This window comes from Melanerpes formicivorus, unplaced genomic scaffold, assembly GCF_026170545.1.
Source record: "Melanerpes formicivorus ecotype bairdi unplaced genomic scaffold, bMelFor1.0.p_v2 SCAF_3, whole genome shotgun sequence".
NCBI lineage: Eukaryota > Metazoa > Chordata > Aves > Piciformes > Picidae > Melanerpes > Melanerpes formicivorus.
The window spans coordinates 22,681,157-22,697,470 of NW_027142355.1; the positions used below are offsets into that span (position 1 = coordinate 22,681,157).

At 43.2% G+C, this 16,314-nt stretch overlaps 1 long non-coding RNA gene across 1 annotated transcript; it reads right to left on the reverse strand.

Moving 5' to 3' along the window:
* Window positions 1–11,000: 11,000 nt before the first annotated feature.
* LOC137454360 (uncharacterized) lies at window positions 11,001–12,623 on the reverse strand. The gene is made up of 3 exons (XR_010990589.1): window positions 12,591–12,623; window positions 11,880–12,015; window positions 11,001–11,326 (listed from the first exon to the last, which is right to left on the reverse strand). It is a non-coding gene; the product is annotated as an uncharacterized lncRNA (long non-coding RNA).
* Window positions 12,624–16,314: the final 3,691 nt, after the last annotated feature.

Consider the following 16,314-nt stretch of genomic DNA (forward strand, 5'->3'; position numbering starts at 1 on the left):
CTAGTCAATATGTCACTCAGATAAAATAAATCTTTCCTTATATTGGATATCTCTATAATGTGTCTAAAGAGAGAAAGAGAGCATTAAAATGTCACAATCCCTGTTAATGATGGGATTTATGAAGTCAGGCCATGTTGGCCTAGCTTGATTATTGATTACAAACAGAGCAGATTAAGCCTATGAATGATTTGGGGAAAGAAATTTACCCATTGTTAGAAGATGAGGAAGGGTTCTATTCAGAAGCTGAACAAAAAAAAAAAAATAAAGACAGATACCATTCATTTTTAATTTTGTGGTGAATTTTTTGAATTATTTGTAGGCCAAGTCAAAACATTGTGATCAGCTCGACCCTCTAAATTTTATGACAGATTATTTTTTTCTTGTTTGTCTTTTTTTTTTTTTTTTTTAAGTTAGGTTTTTGTGAAAAGTACCTTTCACAAAAATAAAATAACATCTTGCTTTGGAAACCTGAATGCAAATACATTTCCAAAAGAGAAACGTTTTGAAAACATTGACATTATTCATTTGAGAGTCAATTTCTCCACAGCTTTTTTCAGTCACCTCCAAGCCCAGTTTTTAAAATGAAACTCTACCCCTTTCACACGGCTACTTTTTAGTAAATCTGAGAAAAATTCCCAGCTGCAGGGAGACTACAAACTTCTTTGCTCCACCAGCAGCCCAGCTTCTGTGAGAAAGAGCCAGTACAGTGCCATAACCTAACACTGTGTTCAACAGCCAAAATTATTCTTTTTATTATCGATTTCTAACTTTCTAAGACTGGCTACTGAAATAATGCACTGATTTCTGCACAGCCCTGATTGGTAGGTTAACATGCCTGCAATTTAGAAGATCTATCAGGACTTTATCCTCAGGAAAAAAGCATTTCTCAGACAGCACATCACCTAGCTCCTACCATAGCAAAGTACTGCAACAATAAGTAGGTGGATTTTGGCACTTCTGAGGTCACTAATTGGAGTTGGATGGGGTGTATACTGATATGGCAGCCACTTCATTCTTTTCTTTCAGCTTTGAAGCTTTTAACATCACACTCAGAAATGTATTGTTATTCTTGCATAATGATGGAGATACAACACTTTGCATCTCAAATGCTTTCACAATGTTTGATGACATGAAGCTAATTATCCTCATTTTTCAGATGCACAAAAAGATGAGAACCTAACTATTTACAGTAATAAGCATTGGAGCCTAAACCTCTCTTCCACCATCCCAGATAAAGTCTTGAATGCTAATGTGGGCAAGGGAAAAAAAAGACGTATGTAATTAATTAAGGGTCACTTCATAGATTTGTGTCTGCCATAAATTTGTAAACTGGTTAAATGCACAAGTTAATTTAGGACTCAGGAGTTCTGACTTGATTTTAGTGCTTTAATAATGAAATAACACCCCTTTAAGATGTGTGAAGTATTAATTCTATGTAGCTGAGAATCAAAATATTTATATGTTTGTTTACTTATACAATGTTATTTCAAGCGCCTTTGACATCATTGCTGCGTCTGGGTGCCCTCCAAATGAATGCTCAGATGATAGATAAGAAATATTAAAATCATTTGTGTCTGTAATTATTGCTGCCGCTGCCAGAAGCCCTCTTGATACCGCATCTAAGACCAAGAAGAAAATCTGATTCATGCAAATTAGTTGATCATAATAAAGGTAAGAAAGAATCATTGCAGTACCAAGTGCAACACCAACATAAAAACATCAGGAATGGTTTGGGTCTTTGAGATTTTGCTGGGATGCCATTTTAGGAGAAGGTTTTTAGATAAGAAGTGATACAGGCCACCTTCCTACTCTGCCTACTATAGTCCTTGCAAAACTTCTTGCTATCAAGGAGTACCTGACCACTTTTAAACCAACCAGAAAGTCTTTGGTGCAAAGGCTGAAGACCAGCAAAATCACCCCTGCCTTCACATGACGACAAGTATTGCCTGTTTTGCACTGATGCCCAGGATGGGACTTAACTCATCTACCTCCAGGTACTGCCAAAGCCTGTATCTTCAGTAGAGCTACTCAGTGAAGAGAAATAGACACTTGCAGGATGTGGCTGACATCCTAAAATGATTGTCTAAAATATGCATAAGATTCAAACTTTAGAAGTGCCTTTTCTGAATACTTAGGATTGAGAAGCTCAAGACAACTGCATCTATGTAAATGTCTTCTCTGTAGGATCAAGAATTGCCTAGGAAGAAACTGAAACCTGAAGGAGTGGTCACGCATTGGAACAGGCTGCCCAAAAGAAGGCTGAATCACCATCCCTGGAGGTGTTCAAGAAACCTGTGGACAAGGCAATTCAAGAGGTGGTTTAATAGAATAGAATTAACCATGTTGGAAGAGACCTTTGAGATTGAGTCCAACCTATCACCCAACACTAATCAACTAAACCACGGCACCCAGCACCCCATCAAGTCTCTCCCTAAACACCTCCAGTGATGGTGACTCCACCTCCTCCCTGGGCAGCACATTCCAATGACCAATCACTCCTTCTGTGAAGAACTTCTTCCTCACATCCAGCCTAAACCTCCTCTGGCACAGCTTGAGATTGTGTCCTCTTTTTCTGGTGCTGGTTGCCTGGGAGAAGAGACCAGCCCCCACCTGGTTACAACCTCCCTTCAGGTAGTTGTAAACAGCAATAAGGTCTCCCCTGACCCTCCTCTTCTCTAGGCTAAGCAATCCCAGCTCCCTCAGCCTCTCCTCATAGGGCTTGTGCTCCAAACCCCTCACCAACTTTGTTGCCCTTTTCTGGACACATTCCAGCAACTCAACCTCTTCCCTAAACTGAGAGGCTCAGAACAGGACACAGGACTCAAGGTGTGGCCTAGCCAGTGCTGAGTACAGGGACAGAATGACCTCCCTGCTCCTGCTGGCCACACTGTTCCTGATACAGGCCAGGATGCCATTGGCCTTCCTGGCCACCTGGGCACACTGCTGGCTCATGTTCAGCCTACTATCAACCAGTACCCCCAAGCTGCTTTCTGCCTGGCTGCTCTTCAGCCACTCTGACCCCAGCCTGTAGCACTGCATGGGGCTGTTATGGCCAATGTGTAGAACCTGGCACTTGGATGTGTTAAATCTCATGCCGTTGGACTCTGTCCAGCCTGTCAAGGTCCCTCTGCAGAGCTCTCCTACCCTCTAACAGATCAACACCTGCCCCCAGCTTGGTATGATGTGCAAACTTACTGATGATAGGCTCAATCCCCTCATCCAGATCATCAATAAAGATATTAAAGAGCATGGGACCCAGCACTGATCCCTGGGGGACACCACTAGTGACTGGCTGCCAGCTGGATGTGACACCATTCACCACCCCTCTCTGGGCGCAGCCTCCCAGCCAGTTCATGACCCAGCACAGAGTGCTGCTGTCCAAGCCATGGGCTGACAGCTTGGCCAGGAGTTTGCTGTGGGGGACGGTGTCAAAGGCCTTGCTGAAGTCCAGGCAGACTACATCCACAGGCCTCCCCACATCCACCAGGCGGGTCACCTGATCATAGAAGGAGATCAGGTTGGTCAGGCAGGACCTGCCCTTCCTAAATCCATGCTGGCTGGGCCTGATCCCTTGGCCATCCTGTAAGTGCTGTGTGATTGCACTCAAGATGACCTGTTCCATAACCTTGCCTGGCACTGAGGTCAGGCTGACAGGTCTATAATTCCCTGGCTCATCCAATCAGCCCTTCTTGTGGATGGGCATCATGTTGGCCAGCTTCTAGTCATCTGGGACCTCTCCAGAGAGCCAGGACTATTGAAAAATGATGGAGAGTGGCTTGACCAGCTCATCTGCCAGCTCTCTCAGCACCCTAGGATGGATGCCATCCAGCCCCATGGACCTGTGGGGATCCAAGCAGCTAAGGAGATTTCTAACTACTTCCTCCTGGATCACAGGGGACCTATACTGCTCCCTGCCTCCATCTGCCAGCTCAGGAGGCCAGTTGTCTGGAAGACATTCTGTCCTGCTATTAAAATTTGAGGCAAAGAAGGTGCTAAGTACCTTTGCCTTTTCCTCATCCTTTGTTACTCTGTTCTCTTCTGTGTCCACCAAGGAATAGAGGTTGTCCTTGCCCCTCCTCTTACTATTAATATACTTATAAAAGGATTTTTGTTGTCCTTTACAGCAGTGGCCAGTCTAAGCTCTAAATAGGCTTTTGCCTCTCTAATTTTTTTCCTGCATGACCTAGCAACAGTCTTAAATATACTAGGGGTTACCTCACCTTTCTGCCGAAGATGATAGACCCTCTTTTTTCCCCTCCCCCATAATCCCTTTAGGAGTTCACTGCCCATCCAGGCTGGCCATCTACCCCAGCAGCTCATCTTCTGGCACATTGGCACAGCCTGTTCCTGTGCCCTCAAGAACTCTTTCTCAAAGTAGGTCCAAGCCTCCTGGACCCCTTTGTTTTTAAGAGCTGTTTCCCAAGGTACATTCTGAGTTAGTTGGCTGAGTAACCTGAAGTCCACCCTCCAGAAGTCCAGAGTGGAGGTTTTGTTGCTGCCCCTTTTAGCTTGACTGAATACTGAAAATTCAATTATTTCATGGTCACTGGACCCCAAACAGCCTCCAACCACCACATCTCCCACCAGCCCTTCTCTATTGGTGAAAAGATGGTCAAACAAAGCCTTACCCCGGTAGGCTGTGACCATTTGACTGTTTTCCTCTTTGTGGGGGAGAGAAAGCTAGGCCTTCTCTCTCAACCCACTACATAGGCTCATGCAGCAACTGGGATAAGAAGCTGTCCTCCATGCACTCTAAGAACCTTATAGACTGTCTCCTCTCTGCTGTGTTAAGCTCCCAGCAGATATCAGGCAGGTTAAACATTGCCCATGAGAACAAGGTCTGGCAATCTCAAGACAGCTGCTAGCTGCCTATAGAATAATTCATCAACTTCTTCACCCTGGTTGAGTGGTCTATAACAGACTCCAACCAGGATGTCTGCCTTGTTGGCCTTCCCTCTAATTTTCACCCACAGGCACTCAACCTGATCATCCTTGATCTCTAGTTCCATGGCATCTAGTGCCTCCCTGATGTACAGGGCCACCCCTCCACCCCTTCTCCCTCATCTGTCTTTCCTGAAGAGCCTGTAGCTATCAACTACAGTGTTCCAGTCATGTGAGTCATCCCACCATGTTTCTGTGATGGCAGCTATATCATAACTTTCCTACTGTAACAAGGCTTCCAGCTCCTCTTGTTTGTTACCCATGCTGTGTGCATTAGTGTACATGCAATTCAGCTGGGCTGCTGGTTGCACCCTTGACACAAGCTTACCTGTTGGGGCAACTGGTTTCAGCCCCTTCCCCCTTCAAATCTAGTTTAAAGCCCTGTCAATGAGACCTGCCAACTCCCTAGAACCTTTTTCCTTTTGGGGGATAGTGGTCATGGTCGTCCTCGGCTGACAGACTTAATGATCTTAGAGGTCCAACTGAAACAGTTCTATGATGGTTGGCTAGATATACCTGAAAAGGGCATTTCTCTTGCTGGATATTTATTCTGGGCTAAAGATCTAACTCCAAGCATGAGGAAGCAGAGGAACATGCAAAGTTAGCCAGGTAACACAAAAAGCATAGTCAGAAACTTGTCATAAAAGACCTCAGAGGTAAGATTCAGTTATTCTCTGTGTCCACAGTTGAGTCTCACTGGCCAGCTCCCACAGACTCTGACGCAAGGTTTGAAGATCAGAGGACACTAAACATATTATTTTAGAGCAACAGGAGTATTGTTCCTGGATATTGTTTACAAAGAGGGCTCCTATTTCACACTGCTTGACTGATGAGCATAATTCATGATGTAACTTCATTCTTTGGATTAATTCCAGACTTCATTTTACTTAGGGGCAAAGATGGACTTTTACTGACCACCTAAAAAAGTAAAAGGCTCAGCCCAAAAACTGACCGCAGTATAAATAAGGTGTAACTCCACCTTCTTTAGTTAGAATTCCTTAGTTATAAAAGATACATTGAAAAAAGACCCACAGAGCAGTGCTAGATGAAGATTGGGCAACCTCTTTTCTTCATTGCTTGAAGACAGTGTACTGTGAACATTTTGAAGGAAGCCCAACAGCCCTGACTATCAACTGAGTGTGGTCAAGATTACATCCCAGGTTTGAATCTCCCCTAGGGGGTTTCTTTTTGAAAAGCCTCACACTTCAGGACAGGCAATGGCATTTATTGATCATCTCTGACAGGTTGTCTGTTCTTTTGAGAACCAAGAATGGCTGACAGCCCAGGAAATCTAACACCCAACCCCAGCTCAGGGCTTATCCAAAGATAACAAATAAGGCAGGACCATTTCAATCAGCACCAGTGACTCTGGAGATGGAACTCAAGGAAAAGAAAAAGGCCTTTTCAGAAGCAACATCTTCCAGAAGACCAGGATCTGAATTGATTCACATTTCTGAATTAGCTGCTGAATCAGCTGAATTGATCCTGCTGCATTTATCTGCTACATGCTGCCTCTGCTTTGTTAAACACAAGAAGCAGAGCTAGCAATTCTTTGCTCAGGGGAAAGGCGAGAGACCATAGGAAAGTCTTGAGGATGGAGTACCTAAGACAAGGGAGTGGACTCAGAAATGAATGAGCAGACACTTGATTGCATGGTCTTTTGAAAAGAGTTCATGCACTTTTATATATAGGGAAAGTTTGTCTTTCATTTCATAGAAGGGACACAGATTAAACTATTTTTCAGGTCAGCCTGAAAAATTATATCTGTGGGTCCTTGTCTACCTGACATCTGTTCTGATATGCTGAGATATTGTCCTGATTTGAGTTAGAACAGAACTAATTTTGTTTGGTGATTCTCTTCTCAGTAACTGCACTTTCTGAAATTAACAGAAGTGATAGAATAGAATAAACCAGGTTGGAAGAGACCTTCAAGATCCTCATGTCCAACCTATCATCCAACACCACCTAAACAACTAACCTGTGGCACCAAGCACCCCATCAAGTCTCCTCCTGAACACCTCCAGTGATGATGATTCCACCACCTCCCCAGGCAGCCCATTCCAATGGGCAATCACTCTCTCCGTATAGAACTTCTTCCTAACATCCAGCCTAAACCTCCCCTGGTGCAGCTTGAGACTGTGTCCTCTTGTTCTGGTGCTGGTTGCCTGGGAGAAGAGACCAACCTCTGCCTGTCTACAACCTCCCTTCAGGTAGTTGTAGAGAGCAATAAGGTCACCCCTGAGTCTCCTCCTCTCCAGGCTAAGCAACCCCAGCTCCCTCAGTCTCTCCTCATAGGGCTTGTGTTCCAAACCCCTCACCAACTTCATTGCCCTTCTCTGGACTCATTAATGCTCAGCATTTCCACTTAACACCAAGGACTGCTGAGCAGACCAAGGTCACTGTTAAATCTTGTCTACTAAGTTGAAGGTGCAAAGTAAAGGCTGCACCTGCAGGGAGGAGTGGACAGGACAGGTGACCCTACACTGACCAACAAGGTATTCCATTCCACATACATCATTGTGGTGGTAAGAGAAAGTTCAGTTCTCCCACACACACAAAGAAACCATGGCTAACTCATTCGGAGAAGCAAAAATTAATATAAGCTATATTTACAAGCAGGATGAAATGCAGTGAATATATACAATATACAGTATACAATATTTACAATATGTACAGAAATGTACAGCAAAGAATGTAAAACAGAACAAAACTCCCTCCTGCAGCCAGGAGGATCCCACCCCCACCACCCCCCCCATCCCATACCCCCTGTCTCCCCATCCCATACCCCCTGTCTCCCCCTACCTTTTTCCCCAAAAAGGGTTAGAGAGAGAGAAAAGGTAATTAAGGAGCAAATTCTGTTAGCTTATAGCATATGCAAGAATTAGTTTCTTATCTGTTAGTTCAAGGTCAACTCCTTCCCACACAGCTGTTGCTCAGAGAGAGACAGAAACAGGCTGAAGAAGAGAGACAGACGGAACTGAGATTCAAACTGAACTAAAAACTTAAAGTTGCATTCTAACAATCTACCAATGAAATTCATTTAGAATATCTTGTTTTCATTCTTCCACCAAAACATTCAGCCAGAGTGTTCCAGCAACTGTCCCTTTAGGCACAGCCTAAAACAGTCACAACCATATTCAGTCACAAGGGGATCAAAAGGGTCAAGTTCTTCTCTTCAACAGTGGGCATCCAAGGAGGACTCTTCTGCTTTTGATCCAAATCCATGAGTTCTTAAATCCATGAGTTCCAGAAACCAGTTCCCATATGTCCCTGAGTCCAGTCTATGACTTCATCAGTGATGTCAATGAGTAACTGCCATCAGAAGAGGCTGAGTTTGATTTCAGTTTCATATATATTTGTATATATTTTCTTAAAGTAATTTTAGTTTTCTAATTCATGTGTCTCTCCCCCATATTCTTTTTCTGTTCCCCTTTAGGAAGGAAAAGGTGTTAACAGAGAGCATCTTTCACTCATTCGTTGGCTGACCCAGTCCTAACTCTTGACATGTGCTAGAGCAGGCCTGTGAGTCTACCACACGTTATTGCTCCTGATCCATCCCTGCAGCTAGGGTGGGCACACATCTCTACACCCAGGCACTATGAAAAGGATACAATACCCATCTAGGTAATTCAATCCATCTTTATGATTGCTCTACAACAGGAGGAATATGTTTATCTGGATTGATCTCAGCACTTACCAAAATCAATGAAATACTACAGGTATGATGGATGTTTTCCCTTCCTTGACACTGGATTCTCATTGGCTACAGACTTCTCACTGCCTTAAAGAAAAAACAGTTTGTGTTTCTAACCCAGCAGGAGATTTATGGTGGAGAAGACAGAAAATTTGGGTAGTTAATGGCCTGAAGGGACAACTTAGTCAAAGGAAGCCAGTAATTCCTGGGACTGAGCAGAGAATTAGACTCAACAATTGATTTTAGCAACACTGGGATGAAGACCTGAGCCTCAAGATTAAGGCAGGTTTGAGTTAGAGTTATTCACCCTACACACAGTAGAGATGAATGACATCAGGTCAGAGATGTGGACCAAGGAAACTAGAGGGAATGGAAAGAAAATTTTGTGAAAATACAGGATTTCCTCATCTCTCCAAACATCATAAATCACATCCAAGTTACCAACACTCTATCATAATCCATCATACTCAAGTAAATCAAACCAGACTGAGGTCTTCGAGAAGCCAGAAGGCATGAAGACATACCACTTGAAGGGTTGGAAAGCCTGTTGACTCTTACCTGTCTCCTAGTTCAAAAAACACCTCCCAGAAACCAGCTGCTTCCACTCAAACAGGTCAGGAATAGTTTGAGTAGATTTCCTCCACACCATGACATATGTAAAACACGCTGCTGGAGCCAGAAGCCAAGTAAGACATGGGTGTTGTCCACTCTAAGGGCAAGAGCTTAGAGAAGGGACATTTTGAAACAGTGATTCAGAGCAGAGATGCTGGATTTGATGCTCAGGGTTTATGTAATAAAGCTTCAAATTAATATTCCTATGAGCTGATAAGGAGAGATGTACTTACCAAACCCTGCACCCAGTTTCTACATCCACTGATGCAGAAGGACAACTCCATAGAGCAAACATAACAGCCGTTCCTGAGAGACATTCTTTATGTATGAGGTGGTTCAGATTGGAAAAAAAGAGGCAGAGTGTCACATTCTCACTCTCTACCACTGCCTGAAGGGAGGTTAGAGCACAAAGGGTGTCAGCCTCTTCTCCTTGGTGGCAAGCAACAGGACCAAAGGAAATTCATACAAGCTGTGCCAGAGGGGTTTAGGATGGATATTAGGAAATATTTCTTCACTCAAAGAGTTATCAAACATTAGAATGGTCTGCCCAGGGCAGTGGCGGAGTCACCATCCCTGAAGGTGTTTAAGCAGTATGTGGACCTGGTGCTTATGGACACAGTTTAGTGTTGACTCTTCAGTGCTGGGTTGAAGGTTGGACTGGATGATTTTAAAGTTCTCTTCCAACTAAGTATATTCTGTGTGATACACAACAGGGACAGATAGACATGATCAAATCCATAGGCTTTTATCTTCCACTCCCATGATCCTTTTAGAAATGGTCTACTAAATACAAACAAGGTTGACAGGTCCATGTGCAAACATAACTCTTTGTTGATGTGTAGGATTTTTTAAGAAAGCTGCCCTAGGGAAGGTAATAGACAACAATGTACAAATTACAGTACATGCAGTATAAAATGTCTTATAGAAAGGTTATCAAGTGTCCAAACAACTTAATCAGATTTTCATAAAGGAAAACATCCTGCCTGCTATTAATGGAAAGACCCTGGGTGACTGTTCAAAAATCCATCATAGGTTCAGTCCCTCCTTCCCCATTTTTGGCAATCCCATGGGCCCTGTTCAATTCCTACTTGAGGATTCTCCTCTTTCCAGGCTGAACATAGTTTTATATCCCCCTCAACTTCCTGTCCCATACTGGTACTTTAAAAAAGTCTATTATGAAGCAGCTGCAATCAAGAATCATAGTTCAGGACCTGAGTCTATTCATTACTGTTTCCTCAGAGTCCCTAAATATAGTTTAAAATTTATCATAGAATCTATAAATCTGCTCCAGTGTGACTCTGCAGGAAGCAAATTCATCAACGAGCATTGCTGCATGCGTGCAGAAAAGGGATGACCTTCTGCAGCTAGCTTGAGTGGAAGAACTTGACCTCTTGGAGAGAGGATGACTCTGGCCTCCCTGGCCAGGGGCAGTCTTAGCATGTGGGAGAAGAAACCAAGAGTCTCAAGAAGCCAAGATCCTTCAACCCCTTCCTGCATTTGCAGCAGTTCATATTGCTTTCTTCTGACTTAATTCTTCAGCATGATCACAGGTGAGAGAGGAAGCCCTTCTGCGACAGGTGAATATTACTGAAGAGTGCACTTAAGAGCAAGACTGGAGTTGAAGGACTGAATCCTAACCTAGAATAAAACAACCCAGGTCTGCAGACAGCAGTACTCTCTGCAGCCAACAGGACCACCTCTATTTATGCACTGGGTGATTTTTGTGGCTTAGTAAGAAAATAGTTTTCCAGTCAAGTAGTGTAAGAAGATTAATGTGGTTTTAATACAGAAATAGTTAAGTAAATGATTGCACTATAATATTGCAATACAGTACTAATTGGGAACTAAAGCCGTTTGTGGGCTAAGCCTGAATACACATGCAGCAGGTCAGCTAATTATCCATGTTAGTATGAGCAACACTGGCCTGTGAGGTTCATGGACAAGATTTCCCTGAGCATTTCAGTCACTTCTGTCTTCCCAGAGGATGGGTTTTCTTTAATTATTTCATTGCCTCTGGAGTTGACAGTAACCCAGAGTGGAAATGTAAAAGGACAGGTTGAATAACCAGGTGTTTTGTACCTTAAGAGAAAAAAAAGAGTTGAGCTTCAGGTCAGAGCCTTAAATTAAACTTATAACAAGGAAAATACACTTCTAAGACAGAGTAATCCAACATCCACCCAGGAGTCTGCATAGCCTCAGGGAATTATGTGAAACATACATTTGCTATACATGTGTGTTGTGCCTTGGTTTCTGTAGAGCTGTAACTTAGATATCCACACAGGCACACACAGAACATCACACAACCAATGAAGACAGTGACATCACCTGCCTTCCAGTTCCGAGTACAGAGGTACTTATGCATATGAATAACACACAGCATTTCTTTTGACAAGGTAAGAAGTCCACACTACCATGAAATCCATGCCTGGACACAGATTTATTTATTTAACAGAAAAATGTAGCCCAAAAACATACTTAAACAGTGCGAAGATTAAACAACCACCACTGAAGTGTGAGGGAACACCAGATTGAATTATTCACCTTCCCTCCACCTCCACTGTTTGTTCTACATATGGCAGTCACACCATCTTCTTTTTCCTTTGCCTCATTCACAGCACAGAGAGGACATTACCTGTCAAGCACAGTAGGCCTGTATTTTGCTTACTTCTCATGCCTGCACTCCTTCCTGCAGATGGTGATAGGTTTTCCATGGTGCTCAACCTGCATCCAAAGACTTTGCAGGTGATGGATTTATCTTCACAACATCTCTTTGAGGACAGAAAGTGTTATTATCTGTTCTCCAGATTTGGTGATGGGGTGAAATTAAAGAACTTAAGCACTGGATTTGCAGTGCAGGTTGAGATAAACTCCATATTTAACTCATTTGCTATTCTGCAAGATGTTCTTAAAGATGACTTGGTCTAGTGGAAGGTGTCCCTGCATATGGCAAGGGGGTTGGAACTAGATCATAGAGTCATAGAATCACCAGAGTTGGAAGTGGCCTCTAAAGGTCATCTAGTTTAACCTCCCTGCCCTTGCCCCCTACCCCTGCTTCATCTTCTCAAAGCAGCTCCTACTCCCACCCCATCATCCTCCGCCCTGCCTAAACAGCTTCTGCTCCACCACCACCATTTTTGTGCCCATCCCAGAGCTGAGGGCAAGACCCTCAACCAGCCCAGATACCACACAGAGGAGCTCAGCCCCAGTAAGGAGGCCCAGCCAACATCCATAGATGATATTGAAGTAGTCATCAACCCTATTCCTACCTGACCGGGGGGCCACCAGGCCCCCCGGCCTTTATTGTCACCACCACCATCACCCAGTGCATGCCATGAGGACTCACCAGTGATGAGAGGAGGATCCCTCAGCCCAGATGGGCTCAGCTTGGGGCTTCTGCCTTTCCTGGGGGGGATTAAAAAGGGGAGTGGGAGGGGAGGGCAAAGTGGCCACACCTGGGGTGGGAGGAGACTCCAACAGAGCCCAGGTGCTCTGGGATTTGAGGGAGATAAGGGGGGGAAAATGGGGTGGGTGAGGTGGAAAAAGGGCAGACTGTGAAACCAGTGTTATTGAGAAAGAATGGATATTAAAATAATATTCAAAAATGAATTATTGACCTAATGTAGTTGAAGATGTCCTCGCTCACTGCAGGAGGGTTGGACTAGATGACCTTAAAGGTCTCTTCCAATCCAAACCATTCTTTGATTCTATGATCTTTAACTAGAACAGGTTGTTCTGTCCAATTTGACCTTAAGTATTTCCAGGAATGGGGCATCTACCACCTCCTTGGGCAACCTGGGCCAGTGTTTTGGTGCCCTCAAAATAAAATTCCCCCTAAATCTAGCGTAAATCTTCCTTCCTTTAGTTCAAAATCATCATGCCTTGTCCTGTTAATACAGACCCTGCTAAAAAGAGTGCCCCCATCTTTCCTGTAGGCCCCTGTAAGTACTGAAAGGCCACAGTAAGTTCTCTCCAGAGCCTCATCCTCTCCAGAGCCTTGTCCTCTCCAGGCTGAACAACCCTAACTCTCTCAGCTATTCTTCACAGCAGAAGGGTTCCAGCCCTTGGATCAGTTTTGTGACCCTTCCCTGGAACTGCTTCAGCAGGTTCATAGCTTTCTTGTGCTGAAGACTCCAGAGCTGGATCCAGTACTCCAGGTGAGGTCCCACCTGAGTTAGACTAGAGATGCAGAATCACATCCCCTTGACCTTCCAGCCATGCTGCTTTTCATGCAGGCCAGGACACAGTTGGTCTTCTGGACTGCAAGTACATGCTGCCAGCTCATGTCCAGCTTTTCTTTCACCAATACACCCAAGCCTGTTGGGCTGCTTTCAATCCCTTCTCCCCCATCCTGTACTGGTAGTGGGAGTTCCCCAACCCAATTGCTGGGTCTCATACTTGGCCTTGTTGAACATCATCAGATTCACACAGGACCATTTCTCAAGCTTGTCCAGGTCTCTCTGGATGGATTTAACTCTTATTGAATTACTCTTTAGGAGCCATTCCACTGATATGAATGGACTTTTGCTTGGATCATAAGTAAAATGTAAGTTATCAGACAATATAGATAATCGAAGTGGAGACATGACTCAGAGAGCTTTCCTGCTCCAACCTGCCCAGCATCAGCTCTTCCCTGTAATTTCAGAAGTGAAGAAAGACAAAGTTGTCATTCCCAAGACATTTGCTAAAGATTGCAAGTTCTCAGACTTTCCTGCAATCCAGATTTTTCTCATATGTTAAAGGGAAGGAAGGAAAGAAAGAAAGAAAGAACCAAAACCAAAACACAAAATAAACAAACAACAAAGAAACCACCAAGTAAGCAATCAAAACAATACAAACAAAAAAGGGTAATATAACAAAGCCCACCAAGAAACCAAAATCCTTTAAGACTTCAAAATTCTGGAATATTTGCTCTGGGAGAAGAAAAAAAAAATAACAGAAACTGGTGTACCACTTTTGATAATTTGTTAATTTAGCATCTCGAGCAGGCGGCAGGGGGTGCATGATGTGAGAGATCCTATTCATCATGCTCCTGACATCAGAATATAAGAGATGTAAGGACAGTCTGGACAAACTGTATATGTTTCCTTGAGTATCTGCATACAGAGTGTCTCCATTTGTGTCCTTTTTTGGATGCTCATTCTCTCAGTTGGCCCCAATCCTGCTTCATTTCAATCAATGCCTCTAAGACCTATGAAATAGCATAAGAAGGAAATTGCAAGAAGAAGGTGTTTCCAATTTTAAGGAAAAACAAAAAATGTTAGAGCAAGAAATTCAGGAACTGGCTCCCTCTAAAGCAATTGGAATTGTGTGTAATTGGAACTGTGTGAATCCTCCTCTGGTTTTCACCATTGCTGAGGTTCTGGAATCAATATCTTAGTTCAACTGCAATGTGTTGATGAGTGAAAGGAGGGAAAGGTTGCAGCATCACAAATTAAAAAATAATAATCTCTCAAGCTTAATATCAGCAAAGATGATTATTTCCTTTGATTAGTCAGGCTAATTAAAAATAGCTTCATAGTTCTCAGATGATTAATTAGGGGGCAACAAGATCTCCATTTGCATCTCAGTAATTCTTCATTCTGTTTTATTTCGACATTGAGTCTTTATGCTTAAAATATTCATTGAGAAAGCAGAAAGGTGATTAACATAAGAATTTAAATGTGTGCCATTTGTTCTGACTCCTTTTTTTACACATTTTTGTCAACAGAATAAAAAGGAAAGAAAATACAACATCACAAAGCGATTAGTGCCTGTTCCACTTACATCTGCTAAATCCTCCTTTACAGTAGACATTGTTTATCCAGGTTAATTTCAAAACAAGGGAGAAAAAGTCCAAATAAAGGTCAATCCTCTTTCTCTCCTGCCCCATTCCCAAATCAAATGACTGTTTGACCTCTGTATAATCATCCTGAAAGTTTCAGAGTGGTCTTTCTTACGTGAAACTTCCTTACTCATGTAAGCCATCCTGCAGAAAAAGATTAGACCACACCACAGTTACCCTCTTCAGTTATCACTCAAGAGAAAGTGGGTTCAAAATAGCATCTGACAGATATGGTGACATTTTTCCACCCACCTGGCACTGAAAGGCAGTACACGTATTTCTAGGTGAAAGAACTCAGCTATTTCATTCTGCATCAAAATAATTATAATAATACTAATAGTTCATTTGCAGGTCACAGCTGTTGAGATTTTTACATTTAGGGGTTGGACTTCTCGTTTGGTGTTTTTAAAGCATTTTCTCACAGCCTTGGCAACCTCTGTCTTATCACACCATACTTAAATCTTCAACAAATGGAGTGGGATGATAAGAAGTTTAACTCTTTGTTTGGAAAGCAATGCGCAACCCTTATGATGGTATAAAGAAGCTGGAAGACTAAATACTGAAGACAAAAAGGAGGACCGATTCCTAAGGATCAAACCATCAGAAATCAAATTATAAAAGACAACTTTTGCTATTAACTATCATAATATTGAGGAAAATGACATTATTCAAGGAAAACTCCTGCAGCAAGGGGCTGGCTGATGGCTTTGAAATTTCTGGGAACTGTCCTCTGTCTACCATCAAATCCAGCCTTTTGTAACAGGTTCTGCCCATTCCTCCAAGCACAGGTACAGGGTCTGGTCCATTTAATTTTGCATCAAGATCTCATCTGTAGATCACCAGATTATACCACTGAGAGCCCAACAGGGCAGAGCAGAAAATGCTTTTCCAGGTCCAATCCGAGGTCTCAACATTTTTCCTATTACTGACCAAAAACTAGCCAGGATCATAAGCACCCTTTGCAATTATCCCAGTCCCAAACTGTCCTCAACATAACTTTGTCACCGTGGTGGCCATGGTTGACTGACAGCAAAAGGGACCCATCCCACACAAGAACGCAGCACCGGGTGGGAGCGGCAGCTGGGCTGTAGTTTGAGGGAGCACACACAGGACAGTGGGGTTACACTAACATGCAGTCCATTTATTTCTGAGAGGTTTTTTTACTTTGTTCTGTGTTTGTGGTTTGTTTTGGTTGGTTTTAATCAAGCCACTGCAAGCACTGGTTTGACTGTCAGCATGAGCTCAG